This window comes from Phyllostomus discolor, chromosome 9 (assembly GCF_004126475.2).
Source record: "Phyllostomus discolor isolate MPI-MPIP mPhyDis1 chromosome 9, mPhyDis1.pri.v3, whole genome shotgun sequence".
Lineage (NCBI taxonomy): Eukaryota > Metazoa > Chordata > Mammalia > Chiroptera > Phyllostomidae > Phyllostomus > Phyllostomus discolor.
The window spans coordinates 18,191,612-18,213,823 of NC_040911.2; the positions used below are offsets into that span (position 1 = coordinate 18,191,612).

A 22,212-nucleotide genomic window follows, 5' to 3' on the forward strand; every position below is an offset into this window, starting at 1 on the left:
GAGCAGGGTTTAAACCACAATTATGTTGAGGCATAAAAATTTTTTTATCTTAATAAAGCTGACATTTCCCCAAATAAATTAATAAAATCACATTAAAATTTGGTGAGGCAAATGCCAATCATTGTTTACTCACTTCCCTACAAGCAGAGTTTACCTCTTCCTGTAGATGAGGCAGAAAACACCAAGACTTACTTTCTCAAACGGGTACTGACCTACTTCTCTGCAGTGGGACTTGATGGAAATTTTAGCTGGGGGATTCTGGGAAACTTTCCCCTCCCTGATGAAGTAAGGCACAAGGAGAGACTAGAAACTCACCTTCCTGCCTGCCTTCAGACACAGTTACATGAGAATGTGATGCCTGGAGCAGTGGTAGCCACGCTGTGACCATGAGGGGCCAAGCCCGAGGACGAACGCCAATATGCTGAAAATGGTAGCCTAGAAGGGTAGAATGAGTCCTTGAAATTTTACTGACCCGGTGAGTTAATCAACCCCATAACTCTTATCTTCAGACTTTTGGCCGTAAGAATCTACAAACACCTTTTTTAAGAAGTCACGACTAGTCCACTGTTCTTTTGACAACAGCCAACATCCTGCAAGCCAGGAGGTTTTTCACCTCTCCAGACTTCCATGTCCAACCCCAAAACTGAGATTGTGGCGAGGTATAATGTAAGATAGAACCTTGTGGCTGGAAACTGAGCCCCATCAGAATGCTGAGTCCACAGTCCCAACAGACACTTTCCTCTCTCGTCCCTAAACAAAATGAGGAAACAGATGCTGGTTTCTTTGGTGGGTGAGCCCTTCCTCTCATCACCCCATGTGCATCCTGCAGCGTAAAGGATAAGAGTGTCAGGTGTGACCCACAAGCATGTATCCACTCTGGTCCATGTGGCCATAAGCACGCATTTGTCCAGGACAACCCCCGTCCACATCTGCGTCCCAGAACATGATTATTAACAGTACCCCCTTTTACTTTAAAAGTCTCCTTTTCCACAAAAAATTAAGAGTCACCTCTGGCTGCCCGGCCATACTGCTCTTTCTTCTCACCCAGTACTTCCCACATTACGTGAGCGTGAGGCCATTCTGTCCTCCCCACCAAGAAGGAGACAGGAGGCTCTGCCAGTTCACCAGAATTCGTCTCGCCTCATTCGGAGCCCGGTGTGCAGCAGGCGGCTCAGGCCCATCCGCCAAACTGAACCAAATGTGAACGGGGCGAGAGCCTGAAGCTGCAGGACTGAGGCAAACCACTACAATGAGCATGAGGGACAATTTTTGGAGGGAGAGTAGGAGAAATTGGGTGCTTTCCCAGAATCCCTGGCCCTGCCCACTGAGCGCTGCTGGCCCAGGGTCCTGTGTGAAACTGGCAGTGCACATCCGGGCGTCCAGCTGGCTGATGCAACCTCCCTGCAAAGGCAACCCATGCCCCTCGTCCCCTGTCACGGCACCTGGTGAACAGCTGAACCTGCAGGTGCCGACCACCCTGCATCTGCAAAGGAATGGGAAGCCTCTGCTCCTGGAGGAAGCCCCGAGCACTGCAGACCGACCCCAGGAGACAGATAAGCAGCACGCCCCAATCCCCGAAACACTTTGACTGTGAACGCCATCCTACTCGGTGACATACCAAGATGCGGATTCTCCGCGAGCCCACTTTCTTGATCTCACAGATGAAAACTGTATCTCAGTGAATGCCCCACAAATATGGTAAAGACCTGCTGGCCCTCCTCTGCTGGTGCTGAGATCATGACAGTGCTGCTCCGGAAGAAGGCCCTATAAGGGAACAGCACGGGGAGTGTCAGCTCCGCCCAGGCCGGGTGGAACCACACACATTCTTTCTGAATAACTTCAGGCTCCACGGTCACGGCCACAGTTAGGCATCTCCACATCTCTGCCTCTCTGTCTCTCTCCCTCGTGGAAGGGACTTTAACTCCGTGAGGCACGGAGACAAGGCTTAGCACTGCGCCTGGCACATAGTAGACACTCAATAAACACCAATTCCTGAGTCACTTACTTAGAAGCCAAAATGTATTCTGGGTGTTGGAGGAAAGAACTTGCAGTGTGGGCTGTTGCTTCTCTCACAGCACTCTGAAAAGCACCGAACCAAAGCTTCTCAAAACTTTGACAGCACAGACTGCATCTATGCAGCCAGCTCAGCTACACTTACATGTCATCTTCAAAAGCTCCTCCTGGCCCTGGCTGGTGGCTCAGTTGGTTGGAGCATCATCCCATGCACCAAAAAGTTGCAGGTTCAATTCCCATCAGGGCAAATATTTAGGTTGTAGGTTCGATTCCCAGTCAGGGCATGGATAGGATACAACCGATCAATGTTTCTCACATCAATGTTTCTCTCTCTCTTGCTCTCTCTCCCCCCACCCTCCTTCCTCTCCCTTTGAAATCAATAAACATATCCTTGGATGAGAATTCAAAACACAACAAAACAATTCTTTCTGTGCTAAGTATGTTAGGATGAAGTTGGCTGGACTGTCAGAGAACCTTAGCTGGACAAATTAAGGCCCTTCCATCCGAAGCCAAGGGGTGATGGCGGGGGAGTGGGAATAGCTGGATGCTGGCTGAGGCTCACAGAGGACCTTCCCAGCCACAAAGCCCTGTGGGAAGAGAGGGTGCTGCCTCATATGCAGGACGCTCCCGGCCGTGGGGAGCATCTGAGCAAGTGCTGACGTAGTCAGGACTGCCACACAGCGGGGACTGGCGAGGTGACCTCGAAGATGTCTCCCCAGACTGAAATTCTAGGAACTCAGACTCTGGGCTTCGGGGAACCAGCGGGATGCTTAGTCTGGGGCATGAGTAGCAGATGGAATCTGCACAGGGCACCCTCAGGGGGAGCCTGGACAGAAGCCTTGTCTCGTACCTGGCCTGAGTAAACAGTAGGGGAGAGCAGTCTGGCCTTCCTGGATGGCTTGTCTGCTGGCTTCTGAGAGGACATGAAGCCTGGTGGCAGGGAACAGCCCCTCACACAGCCCTGCACATCCCTCCCCCCCCCCCGCCCCAGCAGGCGGCTGTCCAGAAGGCCCTTCTTAAAGGTTTTGAATGAGGCCTCTCTCTCCTCCTCCTCCTCACTCACTCAGGCTACCCAGGTCCTGCAGCATCTGTCCAAGGCTGCGACCCAAGTCAGTGAAGGGTGAAGAGCCCTAGAATCCTCCTGGCACCCCTGAGAATCTGGAGACCACAGGCTGGAGGACCCTGGTTTCCAGAGGCTTCATATGCTAATTCCTCCTCTTGGGGGAACCTCCAAAAGCAAGTCAGGCCCGAGCTTTTGAGTTTCCAGGGGACATTTTTCTCCACCCTAAATGCAGGCCAAGACTGACAGTCTCCCGCCCTGCATCTCACTCTTACACACCAGCAGTGGACTGAGGTCTAGTCCGTCCTTTCTCCATGCATGCAAACCTTGGCAGAGGCCCACCCCAGGCAGAGCTGTCCGTCCCAACCCCTGGGCTCACCTCTATCAGGGGTATGATATCCTATGATATCCTATGCTATCAGGACCCCGCCCCCCTTGGTTCTGAGACTGTAACCACCCTTCACAACCCCCATCCCCAGGACCGGCCTGGCCTGTGCACAAGCCTCCTGTACACACTCACTTTCCAGTCCCCTGGTTTTTCCTTACATCTTAAGAGACCAGCTCTCCTTTGAATGGATGCTAGTTATATTGTATACAGCATTTCTAGGTACTTGGTAGTTGGAAGGTTTTCAAGATTTCTACTCCGCTGTGGTACTAAAAATATTCTAATTTGGTGTTGGGATCCCCTCTTTGGACTTGTTCCTGGGAGCCTTCCCCATCTGACCTCCCACCCCAAACAACGGACTGGCCACATCCCTGCAGATCCACAGACATAGCCTGAACACCTGCTGGGTGCCAGGCTCTATCTTAGGCCCCCAAGGGTTCAAAACGGAAAAGACTGAAGCTCTGCCCAAAACACACCAGTGCTATAAAAACACAGTACAGCTGGAGGAGAAGTATCCATTCCACTGTTTAATCTGCAGTCTCCTCTTTGCCCAGGCTGTTACAGCTTTTTAGTGGCTGCACATGTTCACATCCCGTCTCCCAACCTACCCGCTCCACACCTTCCCCGCCCTGCACTCCTGCCCCAGGGCCTGGGCCGGCGCCCCGCTCACCATGGGTGTGCAAAACAAGCGGCCCGTCCCCTAACTCACTCTCATGCTTCCAGCCCGAGCTCACTCTTGGCTGTCGCTGGATTCTGCCAGCTGGGCCTCCAGCATGACACAGCATCCCTGCCTGGCTTCCCTGATGACAGCGGCATGAGGCGTGACAAAGGATTTTCCGACAATGGGAGGAAGAGGTCTCCTCTTACTGTGTCCGACATCCCCACCAGGGTCCCTCAGCAGCAGACCTGCCCCCAGTCCCGGGCCTGGGGCTCCTGCCCACGACGCTTCCTCGGGCTTCTACCCTGTGCATGGTGTTGTCTGTGAGAACAGCAGCAATTCAAGTTCAATGCATCTAACATTGAACTCCCTACAGTCCTCCTGGCCACCCTAACCCGAGCTGACCTGCTTCAGGACCCAGAAGGTCCTGCTTGGGTAAGGGCTGCCATCCACCAGATCAGTGGGGCCAGAAGCATGGGAGTCACTGGGTCTCCTCCCTCATGCCCTGTGAGCTAAGCAATCCCTACAGACTGACTCTCTAAAAAATGTTTAATATATAACCTTCCTCCACCCCCATCCACATTGCCCTGGTTGCAGGCCTCGGCCCCTGTGACCTGGACGCCCTAGGGAGCCTGCCCTGTCCTCCTTGGCCCTGCAGCTGCCCAGCTCCCAGTCACGTTCCCTTCTGCCCCAGGGCGCATGCCTCCACCCCGCTTAAAGCCCAGTCCTCCCTGCTCAGCCTGCAGGCTGAAAGTCAGGGTCCTCAGCCAGGCTCATCACTCCTCCCATTGGAGCCTTGGCTGCCTCTCTGTCCTCGACCTCACTGCTTCTGTTCTCCCCCCCTCCCCCCGCCCCCCGTAGTCAGGCAGCCTCGGCCTCCACACCTTTGCACATACCGTTCCTACCCCTGAATGCCCTTCTCCTAGCTCCTCTCCTGATTCATCCTCTTTCATCCATTCAGATGCAGCTCCTGCGTTATCTCCCTTAGGAAGCCCTCCCTGATCATGAGGCTAGGCCATGCTGCTCTAAGGCCCTGGGAACTTCCTCTCCTGCTGCAGTTACTGCACCACACTGACTTTAACCACTTGCACTCACCACACCACACTGGAGTAGATTGTTTAAGTGTCCGTCTCTCTGGCCAGACACTGGGCTCCTTGAAGGGGCAGGGGGAGGGCGGTGCCTGTCACCACTGTAGCCCCAGGTTCTAGCACAGAATCAGGCACAGGCACAGAGCCCGAACACTATTAAGAAGCTCCTTCTAACTACAGGATGAGCCACTGAACCTCCTTAGTCTACTCCATTTCTGGTCCAAACACCCACAATGCCATGGCCCCAGATGGAAACCTCCTCCAGGACGGCCACCACCCCAGACCTGTTCCCAAACTCACCTCTTCCAGGAAGTCATCCCACACTGGCCCCAGATCACTGCTATGGTGACTGCCTCCGACCCGTCATGCGACCCACCCCTGAGTAAATTAGCATTTGGCTCTGGCTTCAGAGCTGTTTATGAGCCAACAGTGGACATGCAGAAGTTCCAAACAGCCTGAGGCCCTCTACTCACAAAACTGTAAGGGTGATGTGACACAGTGGACCCCCCTCTGCCCTGGGCCATGCATTTGAAGTGTGAAGACCAGGGTTCCAATCCCTGCTCTACTGCTTAGTTGTGGCTTGGGAGGGTCACTAACCACCGAGGCTCGCTCAGTTTCCTCATCTGCAAAACGGGAACAATGACAACAGCCTCACAGGCCTATTACGAAAAGCAGATGAGACTGGTTGTGTGAAACGCTTTGCAAAGCATAAAGCCAAACCAAGTGTAAAGTATTACCAACGTCTCCGATGCCAACCAACCCCCTACCCAACTCCATGAGCCCCAGCACCGGTAGTTTCTGTTCTCAGATGAGCCAGGTGAGAATCAAATGAAACCCGTGGGTCCTCTTCCCAGGAAAATGCATGCACACAGCCGCTTTGCAAACACTGTCAGGAGGTTTCTGAGGACCTTGCCATGGGGAGGGAAAGCAAAAGGCCAAATTCAAGAGTGCTAGAAGGCCCCAAGGCCCACCGCCCCTCCCAGATTCCTGGACGATGGAAGATGAAAAGATTCCTGGAAAGATGAAAAGATAGGAGAGGCGAGGCCAGGTCAGTCTCCAGGGAAAGCAGTCTCAACACTGTAAGGTGAATTCCAGAGCCTTTCCTGGAACCAGAGGAGAGGTGAGAAGAAGATACAGAATTCTCACTCTTTGGGGAGTGAGAACCCCACTTTCCCCCCCAAAAGTACCATGGTACAGAGAAAGAAGATTGGACGAGGCATCAAAATCCAAGATTTCTTGTCCCACTCTGCCAAGGGTTCCCTGCCAAATTTGCATTAAGTCATTTCGTCCCTCTGGGCCTCGGGGTCCTCATCTGGAGATCTGCTCATCAGCAAGGCCTTCCCAGCTCTGGGTGCCTGGGATCTGAGGATGGCTGTGCTCCCACCCTGTTCTGAACCGCAGCTCTGGCCTGGGTTGCATCCAGAAATAAGAAGCAGATGTCAATAGTCAGCAGGGTGGTAGTCAGGGAGGAGGCCACTACCACAGCATGGCTCTGAATTAAACGGTGTGCAGGATGAGGCAGGGGGGCAGAAGAGCGAAGCCTGTGTGTGAACCACTGAGCGCAGGTGACCAGCAAGTCAGCAGTGAGGCCCAGAGGTAGAGGATCCCCCCAAAAGAACATCAAAAGGGGCTGCCACATTGCTGGGCAAGCGATGCAGAAATACCATCATGTTTGGAGAATTCCCCAAAACTGCAATTTGCCCGTCTGTTTGTGCCTCCTGTTCTCTCTGCGGGCCCAGGATTCTCTCTCCACCCTAACCGCCGCCTCCTTCGGGATCTGAGCTGCAAACAACAGAACCTTTAAAACAAAGGCAGTGGACCCCGCAACTGAGAAGAAAGTACAGGACAGTGCCGGGGCCCCAGAAGTGAGCTTGGGAATGAACAGATAAAAACCAGACCCATGCTAAACCAGCGACACAGACCTGGGAGACAGACACCAACCTCAGGCAGAGCCTGCGTGAGACGCTGACCAAAGCCACGGCCTATCACAGGGGACAGCAGCCTACTGCAGCCCAGCACAGCCCAGCAGCGCGGGGGCAGGACCACGGAGAACAACCCGTGAGCTCCTCACTGCTCGGCAAAGCAAGCTGTTGGGTAGCTTCAGGGTGTTTTCCCACCAGCTGCTTAACTTCTACAGGGGGACACACAGGACCTCTGGACCCCCCTGGGAAGTTCCAAACCGTCTGAACTCCAGGAAAACAAGGGACATTAGGCCCGTCTTCCTCTGTTCCTTGCTTCTGCATTTGCTCTAGGATAGAACGGGCATTTTGAATCCCTTGCAACCAACCTATGTGAAAGTGATGAAGTCCCGGGGTGAGTGCTCTAAAATATTAATGAGTTGTTCCCTCCTACAGGGTCTGAATCACCCGTTTTGTTGCATTGTAACTTAACTGTTTCTGCTATATTATCTTTGTGTACCCAAGACAAAGTAACATGTCTCGTGTGAGGTAGGTGCTCGATAAACATGTGTTGGACTTAAACATTTATCTCCATAGTCGGAATATATTTTTGGCAGGCAGGGGCCATATATTAAATTTCTTTGTATACATTTCAAGCTATACAAACAGGTAGGTGTCCAATATGTATTTGGGAATGAATGGTTGATTAGCTGGCAGAACCTAATTATCTTTCTTCAGACTGTGTCTGAGATCCTTCGTGAACACGAACTCTGAGAAACACACACATGCACGTAGGTGCTCTTTGGTCTTCGGGGGGGCTTCCCCACCCCTGGAGATGGAGGGGACAGGGAGTAGAACCTGAGATGGTGTCTCAGGGGTCTACACTCTAAGTCGGACAGTTCTGAAACCAGGAAGTACAGAATAACCCTGGGATCCAGTAAGAACTCCGCTAACTCACCGGTATGAACACAGGCATGTGTTACGTAAACATGTGTGCCACATGCAGGTATTACATGCAGGCATGATTCTGGAATACACTGGGTACACCCAAACTGACAACCACCAATAGTGTATTTTCAGATGAGTGGTAATAACAGCAATGCAGACTTCCTATTCTTTAGTGGCTCCTGTCATTAGGACTGGTAGCAAATCAAAAGTGTTTTGACAAAGAGTAATTAGCGGCATCAATTTACCCCCTTTCTCAGTTTCAGGACCTCCTGGTGTACCAAGACCCACTCTGGTGGGGGGTTGGGGGGTGGTGGTGGTGGTGGAAGTGGCCACTGTTTTAACCAAAAGCCATAGGCTGAGAAGAGAATCACAAAGAGGGGAAGTAGCCCTTCTCCCACTGAGAGTCATGGCACTTCTGGGGCCTCAATGTGCTCATCTGTAAAATGGGGCTAATACCCCCTACCTCATGGGACCCCCTGAATAAATGCAATGGTACGAGGGCTGGGGGGCACCACCCCACAAAGTCATACAAACCTATTATTATACTAGCAACCCGTTAATCACTGGGGACACTGTGCCCCGGAACGCAGCACGAAATTACTGCGTCCAAGCGCGCACAATCCAGGACGCACACTTGACACAGCAGACGCGGTGATCTGTGTGCAAATCGAATCCTGCTTCTAATTCTCAAAGGGAGTTTCCTCAGGCAACCTGAGTGCATCCTGCGAGGGACTGGAATCTTCTCAGGTTTGTTGGGTGCATTCTGTTCTCCTGTAACTGAGTTTTCTTGAAAGCCAGGCAATTTCCCCTCGAGGTCTGAGCATGCTCACAATCGGGATTCCTAAGGTTTTCTGCACAGGCGGACGCTGGGCCGGAGGGCCCGCGGCTGGACAGACTGCAGCCTCTCCCGCCCACTGGGCGGCCCCTTCCTCTCTCTCCTAGCTCCGCAGTAGCGGGCAGTGGTGCTCGAGCTGTGTCACTTTCGTCTGCCAGAGCCTCCAGCCGGTCGAGGACCTGGCAGGCGAGTGGCTCACTTCCTTAGCACTCGGAACCTAGCCCGGGAGATAATTCCCCGGGCTCTCAAATCGAGCGGGCGGGGTCAGCAAAGGCATGCGCCTGGGCATCCGGCAGCAGCAGCGAGGGCGGCGGTGGCGAGTGCGGCAGCGCTGCAGACCAGCCTTTGGCCCACACTGCCTCCAGGACGAAGAATTCAGTGTGGGGGGCGCAGGGCACACTGATTTCTGCCAGGGTCTGCAAAGGTAGCCATGGCGAGCGTGGACAGGCGCACCCACAGAGCGCCTCGGTGCAAGGATCAATCCGAGCGTGTCGGGGTGGGCGACACGCGCGCGTTGGAGGCTTCTCCAGCCAAACCAGCCCCCCTTCCCTCGCACCGCCCAGTAGTCGGCCAGTCTGCAGGGTCTGGGGGCGTTAGAGACGCGGAGGTAGAGACTGTGGGTCTCCAGCCTATACAGCCGGCCGGGTACTCCCTTGCAAACCCGGTGCACACGCAACCCCAGGGTCTACACCGGACCCAAAGACCCACCAACCCTACCTCCAAGTAACCGGGTCACGCGCACGTGCGCGCGCCAGAGGACACAGTACTACGAGTCCAACTGGGACCACCAGGGGGCTGGCGGGACCTATCTCCACAGAGATCAGGGTCCTCGCGCGTCCCCACTACGCCGCAGTCTGCGGTCCCCGCCCCACACTCACGCTGGAGCGGTGTGTACACACACAAACAGCTGGGCGGGGGAGGCAACGCCTCACTCCCGGGGGTGGGGACGCACACCGCGCGCCGCCAGCCACCCCTCCTCCCCTTTACACACCGCGCCCCCATTCTGCTCACGGCTGCCCCCCAACCCCAGCCCTGCAAACTCCTCGAAACCAAACAGCCAACGCCGCCCAGATGGACCCCCGCTTGTCTTTTAACGCCAAGAGAGAGACATACTCGGTCCCTCGGACCCCTTCTCCAGACGCACCCTGGCTCCCACCAGCGGCCCTCGGGAGCCCCAGACCTCCGCAGCATGCCGAGCCACCGCCCCCTGGCAAGCCTCCCCCAAGACCGGCGTCCAGAACAAGTCGCCTGCTCTTCGTCCTGAAAAACCCGAGCCAGAGCCCACCCCATGGCCGCTGGAGTCACTATGCCGAGAGCCTGGTTTTTTCAGAGCCTGTCAACTTAACCCCCACTCCGCCGGGCGGACCTATTCCTCGGGCCCAGTCACACCGCGGCGACAGTAATAATAATGTTCACAAAGCCAATAGAATCACCACCGCGGGGCATATCCAAAGCCGGAACCTCAATGGATCCACCGACTCGGTTTTCTCCTCCGCTCCCATCCTTCGTGCCCCGCGGCCCGCGGGCTCACCGGGGACAGAGGGAGGGGACACACTGACTGTCTAGACGACAGCCATCCCCGCGCCCGCGGGGTCGGGCGCGCACACACTCAAACACGGCCGCTGCCACAGACACAATCAGTCACCAGAGGAGGGAGGGGCAGCGTGGAGACACTCTTTCGGGGACCCTCCTGCAGCCGCGAGGGCAGCAGCCTCCGGCTGGGAGCGGCCACCCGGAGCCGTGCTCCTACCTCGGCGGGGCACGACCAGAACAGCTGCAAGTTTGGCTGCTACTAAACCAACTGCTCGATGCAGCAAATGCGGGCTTTAAAACAAAAGGGAGAGGAATCACGCTCGCTCTCTTCCTCCCCCCGGGTCGGAATCCGGCACATGACAGCAGCTACACCGCGCGGCTCCAACGCCAGCGGGGCTCCAGCCGTTCGCCCCTCGGTACCCCCTCCCCGCCGGAGCGCCAAGGCTACGGCTCCCCACGGGGCGGGGCACCCGGCAGGGAAGGGGCAAACCTCGGGAGCGGCGAGATCGTGGAGTGCGGTCCTCGACAGAGAAGGGGGGACAAGGATGAGCGCGGACGCCCGGCTGCCCCTGGCGCAGGGAGGAGCGAGGGGCTAATTGTTTGGGGTGGTTTTTCCCGGATTTGCCTGTAAGGACGCAGTCCTCCTCCCGGGTCCCCGAATCGAGCGGCAAGCTGAGGTGACTAAAAGAGAGGGGGCGGACAGGGGGATGCTCACCTCGGGGTTCCTCCGGCCGCCGCTCCGAGTCCGAGTCGGGGGTGGGGGAAGGGGGCAGGGAAGGGGAAGGGAGGGAGGAGGCTCCGGAGAGCCGACTCCTGCTGCGAGTTCCGCGCGTCCCGGCTGCGGAGGGGTTCGGGCGCCCCAGCGCACAAACCCAGCCAAGAAGGAAGGGAGGGAGGGAGGGAGGGAGGGGAGCGAGGGAGGGAGGGGCGGGTGGAGGGGAGGGAATAGAGGAAGGGAAAAAAATATATCCCTGCTCTGACACAGGGAAAGAGAATGTAGGAGAGTGACGTCCAGACCCCGCCCTCCCCTCCGGCCACGTGCAAAGACTTGAAAGGAAAGAGGGCGGCGGGGAGCCTGCTGGGTAATGTAGTTCGCCTTTCTTTCCCGGGATGGCGGGCCCTGGAGAGCCCGGTGCGACGGGCAAGCTGGGCTTGCCGCCAGAGCATCTGAGATATCCCAGTACAGCGACGCCGAATCGTGCGCCCAGCGCCCCTAGACTCCAGGGGGCCCTGGATGCGGACCTCTGCTTTGGGAAAACAGGGCTTAAGCGTGTTCCAGGCATGCGAGGAAACGTTTGGTTTTCGGGGCAGGAATGCTTTATGGATGAGGACTTTGGCGCTTAAAGTGCAAAGTCTGTCCTAATGGGCAGATAAAAGGGAGCTTTGTGTGTGTGTTGGCCGGCCCAAGTGGCGTTATTAATGCTGAATTAAATGCTACAGTCTGTTATTGAGATGTATATGTTATAATTAACATTTGAGCATCTCTGTGGCAGGGACGGGATGTAATTAGATATACACTTTGCAACCAATTAATTTTCCATTGGCCATGCTGTGGGCTGGGACGGGGAACGTAGTGGCTGGGAGAATTCAATACAGTGGAAAATTCGGTAATCACTTAACCAAATCACCAGTGTTTTCTGAGTACCTACTAGGTGCCTGGCATTGATTGAGCTTGGCACAGAGAGGCATTCAGGAGAAATGTACTATACTGTACACCACAGGTGGCAAACACAAGGCCAGTGGGCCGCCTCCGGCCCTCCGCCTTGTTTTATCTGGCTGGCACCTTGTTTCTACCCCACTGCGGGAGAGCTCCTTGCCCTAGTTAAGGAGAAGTTACAGTCATACAGTCCTAAAATTACATTTGGCCCTTTGAAGGCAAGCCAGGCTGATGTGGCTGCCTGTGAAAATGAGTTTGACACCCCTGCTGTACACCCCCCAAGGAAAGGGATTAAAAACTCATCAGGGGAACTGTGCGGTGCAGTATAACTGCCATAGAAATCCACTTATTAATTCGAAGAGCATTTGGTGAGTACTTTCTACAGACAGGACATGCCTGGGAATGCCAAGGCAAGTTGGACCCTCAGTCCCTGCCCTCAAACTCAAAGTCTAGTGTGAGGATTGTGAAGTCAATGCAAGTATAGGGGATAAGTTGACACTTAACACAGGCAGACGCAGGAAGAGCTAGGGAACTCTCAGGTGGAGCAGCCAACAGGATGGAGGGTAGATGGAGGTGGGAGAGGGTCAGGGAAGGCTTCCTGGAGGAGGCATTTTAACAAAGGCAAAGGAAGTGACAGGCGTCTGACAAAGGCTACAGGGTACAGACGAGAGGGAAGACAACAAATTCTGAAAGTCCCAGCAAGTTGGCAGGGCAGAAGGGACAGACTGATGGGAAGTGCGGGTGGAGGGTGAGTCTAGAGGGCAGAAGGAGCCTGGGACAGCTTCTCACTGGAGACAGGGCTTAAGTGGGCCCTGAAGAATGGGTGGGATTTCGTTTTGTGTGCAGACCTTGCGTTCCTGTCTCGAGGCTCAGCGTGAGCCGAACCTTGGACAGAAAGCAAAGCAGAACCCAGCACAGTACAGTGTACTTTATAGTTAGAGAGAGCTGAGTGTTAGCCTGCTCTGGTCACTTTAAAGCCAGGTGAATTCAGGAGTGTTACATGACTTCTCTGAGGCTACGTTACCCCCAAAAGGGAGCAGAAACAACGGTATCATAAAGTTGTTAAAGAGGATTAATGAGACGTGGAATAGCCTGGCCGTTAGTAAACAACAACAGAAGAGAATCCAGTCCCGTTCTATAGAGCAGCTCATTTGATTTTGTACCGAAGGACATGCAGGCATGTCTCCCTTTTAGAGGGAGGCAGCAGGCCCACAGTTAGACATTCATAAGAGGCAAAGTGGGTACTGGCAGCCAGTTGTCTGGGTGCCAGGCCCAGTCTCCCCACCCCCAACCCCCCTCCCCAAACACGGCCAAAGGACCATGTTTAAGCACACCTGACTCCTCCCCCTTCTTTGCTTTTCAGGATCTGCTCATTGGCTCGGCAGTGTGTTATTTTTATGCTTTAAGATCTGAATATTTCTTGGGTTTACAAAACACAAAATACTAATAGCACTGGAGACTATCCACCCAGCAGACTGCCGTTTACCTACCTTTGTTGTCAACGCTGTCTGCACATTTCTGAGAGGCACGCCACCAGCAAGGAAACAAGAATGGAATTGTCTGGGCCCGGGTTTTGCTTGTACTTTAAATCACACCGCAGAGGTGAGAACAGGATCCATTCCAGAGGTGATGAGAGGCTGAGCTACGTGCAGAATGCAAAACATCCGCGGAGAGGACACACCCCTGTTTGGGGTGTGCCTGAAGCAGGAGGGCCAGTAGCAACAGCTCGGACTGAGAGCCTGACTCCTGGGTTTGCATCCCACGAGGGACGTTCCTGGATCTGTGACCTTGGGAAGTTTACCTACCCTCCACCAGGGTGACCTTGGGCAGCTCAGTCAACAACCTTCCTTGGCTTTGTGAGAACCCGCAGCGATAATGTATTTAAACTGGATCTGACACACAGCAAATACTTAGTGATGATGGATTCCTTTCCTGGACCCAGAGTCTTTCTGGGTCAGAAGCATGATCCCTGGATTTTCCTTTCTGTGGGGTCAGGCCCGCAGGGCTGGTGCTGCAGGGAGGAGGACTCCTCTTCACGTGTGATGGAGGTTAGGTCTGTCTTCAAGGAAGCTTCACCCGGTTCCAGTGGCGCAGCTCTGAGCCCTCACCGGCTGACAGTGGTTATGCTCTTCCTCTCCCCACCCCGACGCCCAAGGCCCTCCGATAGGTGTCCCCACTGAAGGCATGTCCCGGGCTCCCACCTTGCTTCTCCCTGCCTATGAAAACTTGCCTCCTGCTTTCTGGGTCCTCAGAGCCTGGCTCTCTGCTTTTCCTCTAACCTACTACCTTCACTGACATATGATAAGATAGTCTTTTCCTTCTCTCCTCCAATGCCCAGCTGTTTGTATTCTTACCTAGAGCTCTCAGAAACGGCCTCTCAAGATTGGGATTCCAGCTGGAACAGGGGTCTTTGAGAGGAAGGCTCTGCCGGTCCTTTAGACCCAAGTCTCCCAGTGTGGGAAGCCTGGGGCTTACTTGGTCCCTCACGTAATGTCCTTCCGTCCCGGCTCTGTAGTTGACCTTAGGCCCCACCTGCAGGCTCAGGTCAGAGCTGCTTCTGGGGGCAGAGGCAATGAACTGACCCTGGCATTGGTTTAACTGGGGCAGGTTTCAGGAGCCAAAAGCTGTTTTGTCTAATTTGTCACCACATAGCCTAAAAATTAAAAGCCAGAATGTTTCTCTCTGTTTTAAGCAGTTGCTTTTCCTAACCCATACTTCCCTAAGATGTTTGCAAAAAGAAATGTTTCTCCTTCCTCCTGCCAGCCTTTCCTCCATCAACCAACACAATTATTGTGGGCCGGGCAGGAGCCCGCCCGGGGGCTGGGGGAGACGTTCCCTGCCTTTGGGAGCGGACTAGGCTAGTCTGGCACTCGTGAGATAACAGCAGCACTGATGAAGTGCTGCACTGTGTAAAGGCAATTTGCTTCCTAGAAGGCTGGAATGGACAGAGAAGGCTTCTGGGAGGAAAGTGGCACGGGATCCATTTATAACGTCCCACAGGGAGGAGGTCAGCAGTGGCCCAGCGCTGGCCTGGGAGGCTTTGCAGAAGTAGTGTCTTTAGGTGGACGCTAGAGAGTGGGTCCACTGGGCATCGGTTTGGTGGCCACTGATCCCACAAAGGGAAGGAAGTTACTGGTCTAGTGTCTATACTGTTACTGGGGTGTCGGTCTGGAGAGATAACGCCCTGATAGAACCAGGTTAAATTTCACCCACGTCTCATCTCAGCTTTCACTACACAACTCCCAAGACCAATGCCTGACAGGCAGAAGGAAAGTGATCCTCTAGAGTTGAGGCTGGTTGTGGAGGAAGGGGCATCAGCAGAGAGCAATGGGCTTGAGAAAGCGAAAGCTAAGTAGGAATAAAGCAACAAACAGTACGGGGAGCATGCTATGCATAAGGCGTTGCCATACACCCTGGGGAACTAAGTGTGTGAAACCCAGTTCCAGGTCCCACCTGACCCAACCCTGTTGTGCGACATTTCCACTCTTTGGGACTCTGTTGTCACACCTGTCAGATGGGAGGGCTGGACTCTACAATCTCTAAAATTACTTCCCAACCTGAAGTGCTCCCTTCAAGAAGTTTACAATTCAGCTGGCAAAAGAAGCTATAAAGCTAGGTAGCCAAAAAGCATGCTTTAAAAGCTCTTTAATTCCAGCAGAATAGAAAGGGTTTATAATATTCCTAAAACAATGCCCCAAAGTCCATGAGGGAACAGAAGACAAACAGACCTTGTCTTGCAAGATTCAAGAACAGTAAGTGTCCCTGGCCGGTGTGGCTCAGTTGGTTGGAGCGTCGTCCCTTGACTGAGAGATTGCAGGTTTGATTCCCAGTCAGGCGCATACCTAGGTGCAGGTCCGATCCCTGGTTTCTGGTCCATGTGCGAACGGTCTCCAGTCTGGATGCATATGATCCCCCGTTCGGGCACAGACGGGATGAAACCAATCAATGCTTTTCTCTAGCACTGATGTTTCCCTCTCTCCCTTCCTCTACCTCTTCCTCTCTCTCTAAAAGCAATAGAAAAAAAAAATGTCCTCAGGTGAGGATTAAAAAAAATATGTAGAGAACAGTGAGTGAAGCCCATGAGTAGACAGGCATTCTTCAGGTGCCTGGGAGTTCAAGTCAGACCCTACTGCTCAGTGGTATGAGCACCTCATCCACAGATGGCCTTGTCCATGATGAGGACCTGGGCAAAGATACACCCCCACATCTCTGCAAGAGACAAGTGTCATTGTCCAGCTACACCCTAGAAAAACTGTGCCACCCTCAGCCAGGGAGGGGTAGCCAAGCTTACTGGACCAGGTGTCCTTGAATCAAGGACACCAGGCCATTGGCTAGGCTTGGACTTACGTGGCCCTGGCTCTAGCAGATGAACTGAGCCAATCAGGTTCTCTTTTGCGAGAATCTACAAGAAAAGGATGAGAGACCTCTGCTCATTGGTGACCGTGCCTCGGGCTGGTGGAAGCAGAAGGGACCTGTGGCCTTGGTGGGTCAGGTGCAAGATGAATAGGCAGAGCAGTGGGGGGTGGAGGGGGAAAGACAACAGGAGGGAAAGGGAGAAGAACCTGGAGTAGTCTCAGTTCCTAACTTTCCAATTCTCAGTCACAAGGTGCTCTTAGATTCCTGATATCTGTGTCCTCACAGTAACTCTTTAATTTGTGCTAGCTGGAGTGCATTTCTGGTCTTGGTGATGCAGGGACTCACATCTAGAATGGCATAAAGAGAGGAAGAGCAGAGAGAGGATTTGCGGCCATTCTGATCCCTGATCCTGAAGACGCACTTCCCTTCTCTATTCTAGGTGTCTACCTTTTAAACTAGCTTATAGTTCCTCTCTCCTCAATTTTATTCTGAGATGGAAGCACGGTTCGGTCCTGAACCTTCCACAGCCTCTACATCCCTTTCTCAGAGAACAATAGCTAATATGCTAACTGAGCAATTACCATTTTTTCAGGCAACAAGAAAAGCACCTTCTGCGAGTTGTATCATTTAGTGGACCTAGCAGTAGCAGGGACTCCTACAGAAGGAACTAAGGCTAGGAGGAGCGACATAACGTGCCCGGGGGCACACTGCCAGTGAGGAGGACGCCCCTCACCCCAAGCATCAAGACCTACCTTCTCTAAGTCCCCTGCAGCATCTCTCCTCCAGCTGCGGGGAACGTCCATTTTCCTCCCCGATGCGTTTACAGTGAGGCTGCTTCCTTTGCAACTGGGACTTCAGAGATGTGTGTGCATTTGTTTGTACATATCTGATGCCCCGAATGATTCTGTGCCGTAGAAGAATGATCTTTATTCACATAGCTCATCAGTCAAAAATTGTTTGATCCAGCCCTAACTGGTGTGGCTCAGTGGGTTGGGCATCACTGGCAAACTGAAGCGTCATCAGTTCGACTGCTGGTCCGTGCACATGCCTGGGTGCAGTCCAGGTCCCCAGTTGAGGGTGTGCGAGAGGCAACCCATCAATGATTCTTTCACACACGATGTTTTGCTCCTTCTTTTTCTCCCTCCCTTCCCCTTTCTCCAAAAATCAATAGATAAAATATTTTTAAAATATTTTGATCCATATCTAGAATAAATGTTTTTCATGTATCTATATATTAATTATATTTACCAAAACAGACATTTAAATATGGCCTAAAGATGACATAAGTCTTTTAAAATAATTTTAAAAATGTATGAGTTAATGGTTCAAAAGTTCTTTTGCTCTTCGAGAAATTTTTTTTCTGCAACATAAAAGTGACCATCGATAAATATCACAGTATTCTCCTCTGGTTCTCTGGTGGCTCATTTGGACAAACACACTGGGGCCCATGCACTACCCTGGGTTCGGAATGTTTGTCCCATTCCCCGTGTGCTAGTAATAAGGGGATTGCAAGAAACACTGACGATGCAGTCAGCTAGATCTGAATAAGGTTCCATTCCTTCTCTGATGTATTTATTACCCTACTGGTTTTTATTTTTTGTAGTTTAAACAAGTGGTTTACTATGTGTAATTATGGTAGTTGAGATAGCATTGCTTATGCATTTTGGTATCCAGGTTTAGTTGCCTCATAAAATTAAAAACACACATTCTCTCTGTTATTAAAAAGTCTTTATAGGCACCATTGGAAAAATTACTTAAGTGACCCTTATTTTTTTAGCCTAGTGTTTTAAGCACATATAATGCATTTGCTCTAAGTTAGATAACATGAGTGACAAGCACACACAGAAATGTGCTTTAATTTAGGCTCGCAGTTTAGGTCAGAAGAAAAGACATACATTTTACAGCAGGTTTTTTTTAAAGCTTTTATTTATTTTTCAGAGAAAGGGGAAGGGAAGGAGGAAGAGAAACATTGATTGGTTGCCTCTTGTTGCCTCTTGCACACCCCTAACTGGGGACCTGGCCCGCAACCCAGGCATGTGCCCTGCCTGGGAATCGAACCAGTGACATTTTGGCTCACAGGCCAGCACTCCACCCACTGAGCCACACTGGCCAGCCCGATAGCAGGAATTTATAAATGGGAATTAGCACGTGTGGGTGAGCAAAGGGAGGAAGGAGGAGGCAGTAAGTCCATGAAAGTCTGTGCTGAGGAGCTGCCTTGAGCCCCCCAACTCAGGAGGCACACGGACCAGGATGTGAATCTTGCCGGCACCCTTTACAACCAGGTGACAGCCTCGGGCGGTGGTGAGTGCTTTGGGCTTGTGTCCTCTACCAAGTGGGGAAATAAGAGTGTCTACCTTGGGGAGTTGCTGTGAGGATTGAAGGAGATCATGTGTGTGAAGCACTTATCACATTGGAAGGGCTCATTGAAGCTCAGCTTTTAGTTTTTGGTTATTATTGTTGTTTTTTGTTGTTACATTGGGGATAGGCTGTGCGGGACCATGAATGATAAGCTGACCAGCTCAAACTTTGCAGCCCAAAGGGGATGGTTAGATTTCATTTCTAGCGGTAATGCAGACACTGAGTGCAACCCCACTCCGACCCGAACTAGATCCCAGTGATCACCATGGGCCCTTCCTGCACGGCCACTGCGCAGGGCGGGGCGGGGCGGTCAGCGGAGCCTGGGGGATGAGGCGCCGGCAGTCCTCCGGTGCCAGGGAGTTGACACTCTGTCCCCTCTCACCCACGTGCAGGTGCAAACACATTCACCCCATCCCTTCTTCTGTCTTGACAATGCTGATTATCAAATTTGTTTATACTCCGCTCTTCTGAGAAAGAATTTGAGACAACTTTTTAAAGTCTAAAGTATACCTAGTATCTGAGAATAGGAGTTTACACAAAAGACACTTCGTGAGATGATTAACTCTTACAAACGGAGCAACCATAGTTTCTTTAAATAGCAGCCCCTCTGGTGCATTCAACATGAGAGCTGACCGACAACATTCTGCTTCACTAGCAGCTCTTCTGGAATGTGTCAGCCGTATTAGTGTGTTCACAGCACTGACTGTTCTGATCAAGTTTGGTACTTGAATAAAATGTTTTTGAAGATTTTACTTATTTTTCTAGAGAGGGGGAAGAGAGGGAGAAAGAGAGGGAGAGAAACAGATCGGCTGTCTCTCACACGCCCCCATCTGGGGACCTAGCCCACAACCCAGGCATGTGCCCTGACCGGGAATGGAACTGGCGAATTTTCAGTCTGCAGGAGGGCACTCAATCCACTGAGCCATACCAGCCAGGGCGGTACTTGAATAAATTTTATAAGAAGCTCTTTGAATTTATTTTGTACTGTCTTATACCAAAGTAGGGGCTCTGCTGTAGTTTTTTTTTTTTATGAATTTCTGTAAAATCTGAGCCATGCAGAGTTAAGCAATTAAATTGACTCTGGTTTGAAGACTCTTTAGCTGCCATTTAGTCCGGGAAGCCTGCTTGGAGGAGGTGGAAGAGGAGGTTTTCAAAAAAACAAGGAAAGATGCGATCTGGCTGGAGTCGAATAGGAGACTGTGCCAGGGGAAAGCAGCAACGTGGGCAGATGCTGGGGCTGCTGTTCTCCCTCCAGGGCAGCAGCAGAGGCAGCCCGATGGCCTAACCTCAGAAGGGCCGTGGAGGAGAGGGCAGCAGGCCCAGGCCAGTTCCCCCGTCCCCCAGCCCAGAACACAAGTTCTGTCTGACACAGCGGTAAGAGGTTCTGCTCTGCGTGCCTTAACCCAGGCCCTCTCGCACACACCCTTCCAGTGTGCCTGTTGTTGCCCTGTCAGCCTGGCGGTCACTGGAGGGCACCTGTAATTGGTAGAAAATGGTATTAATTTAGTCACATTTTGTTTTTCCTCTAGAAGGAGTTTTAGTCCTAGGCTACTTAAAGTACTCAGATGTATTTTTTGTGCCTGAGCGGACTCATAATCGCCTTGTAATTTAATTACTAAGCCAACACCAGTGAACTCTTCTGCTCTCAGTTGAGTTGTAATTTTCACATACCAGTTTCTTGGGTGGGGCTTAGCTCTGGAAACGGTAGTTATCTAGACACAGGTCTTAACCTAGGCTGTGCTGGGTGAAGCCGGTCGGCTGCCGGATTAGCTCCAGAGATGCCGTGAAATGTGAGCACCCTGTGAGTGGCCCACCCACCTGTCAGCTATGGCGGATGTTCATTTCCACCAGAGCACACCCCAGCTTGTCCTTGCGGTCACTACTCTGTTCCCTACAGTCTCCTTCCACCTGGTATGTTTGATTTCCTCAGCAGAGAGAGAGAGAGGGGAGGGGAGGGGAGGGGAGGGGAGGGGAGGGGAGGGGAAATTTATTATAGGAATGGGCTCACACAAATATGGCCAAGAAGTCCCAGCATCTGCAATCCACAAACTGGAGAACCGAGCAGTCCAGTGGTGTAATTCAGTTCCAGTCAGAGTCTTGAGAACCAAAAGCACCAATGTTCAAGGCCATCCATAAAATGGATGTCTCAGCTCTAGCAGAGGGATTTGAATTTGCCCTTCCCCTGGCCTTTTTGTTCTAGTGGAGCCCTCAGCAGATTGGATGACAGTGTCTCCTCCTCAATATTCTTCAATATTCTGATTCTTCAATATTCTTCATCAATATTGATGAAGAATCAGATTTACTCAGTCTACCAATTCAAATCCTACTACCTGGACATCTCTTAGGCCAGTCACGTTGGCACATAAAATTAACCATCATAACACTCTATGTTGGTTATCTCATTTCTCACACTAACTCTATCATGCCCATTTTACAGATGAAGAAACTGAGGCCCAGAGTGTCTATATGATTGGTGATTTGCCCAAGGTCATGAAACCAACTAATCACTATGTACCACTGAAAAAGGCTACAGGATTTCTCCACACAGAACAAGGCTTGATTATGAATGGACAGGAAAACCTCTAGTAATGCAGTTATTTTCTTATGTTTCTAAAATCCAGTGCCTTTCCTGGTGATGATGACCACAGAAAACAGTAGAGACAATAATGACAATGATGTTCAAGAACAAAAAAGGAATCGAATATAACCAAATGTTCAGCTATAATCTCCATATGTAAAAAAACATCAATATTTGAACATTTTATTTCATAGAGAACTAAATTTGGCTGTGATTATTCATATAAAGGAATTACTACTTTAGAGAAGGCTTCACTGAATTATCCTCTTCTGATGAGGTTCTCCCATTCATTTAAAATAGGAATTAATTTATAATGATGCAATGAATATATAGCTCCCCCACACCCCTCTGTCCCACAGCACGAAGCCCAGTCAGGCTGCTGAAGTGGCTGTGACCACGGGGTGATGAGAGTGGGGGTGTCTGCTCACCTCAGCACTCGAGCGTCCCAACTACACAAGGATTTGTAGGCTCATCTGTCAAACCACTATTACCAATCTTGGTGAAAATTATGAAGTGCCAGAAAAATGCCAAAGAACTAAACAAAACTGCTTCACGTCCTCACTACTGTTAAACCTCCTTGTGCCCCACCCTGTATGTGCCATACTTATCACACGCATGATTTCATTTCATCTTCACAAGATCCCTATGAGGTAGGAATTGTTCCTGTTTTATAAAGGAGGAAACCAGGCCTTAGAGATGTTATATTAACTTGTCAGATTTCTAAGAGGTGGAGCCTGGGTTCAAGCTGAGCAGTGTCTGTCAGCCAGAGGGGAATTCATAACCTCCTTTCTGTACCGCCTCTGTGTATCCTCACTCCTATCTGGGTATCCTCACCTCCAAGATGC

The 22,212-nt window shown here is 51.9% G+C and overlaps 1 protein-coding gene and 1 long non-coding RNA gene across 3 annotated transcripts in view; one reads left to right on the forward strand and one right to left on the reverse strand.

Moving 5' to 3' along the window:
* The window catches only part of CTIF (cap binding complex dependent translation initiation factor), a 249,542-nt gene extending 238,122 nt beyond the window's left edge, over positions 1-11,420 (reverse strand). For both annotated transcript variants that reach the window (XM_028524171.2, XM_028524170.2), the window contains exon 1: positions 11,134-11,420. The gene's annotated coding sequence lies outside the window, so the exon portion shown is untranslated. The remainder of the gene's footprint in view (positions 1-11,133) is intronic.
* On the forward strand, positions 10,728-21,923 carry LOC118496943. The gene is made up of 2 exons (XR_004899498.1): positions 10,728-11,095; positions 21,227-21,923. It is a non-coding gene; the product is annotated as an uncharacterized LOC118496943 (long non-coding RNA).
* Positions 21,924-22,212: the final 289 nt, after the last annotated feature.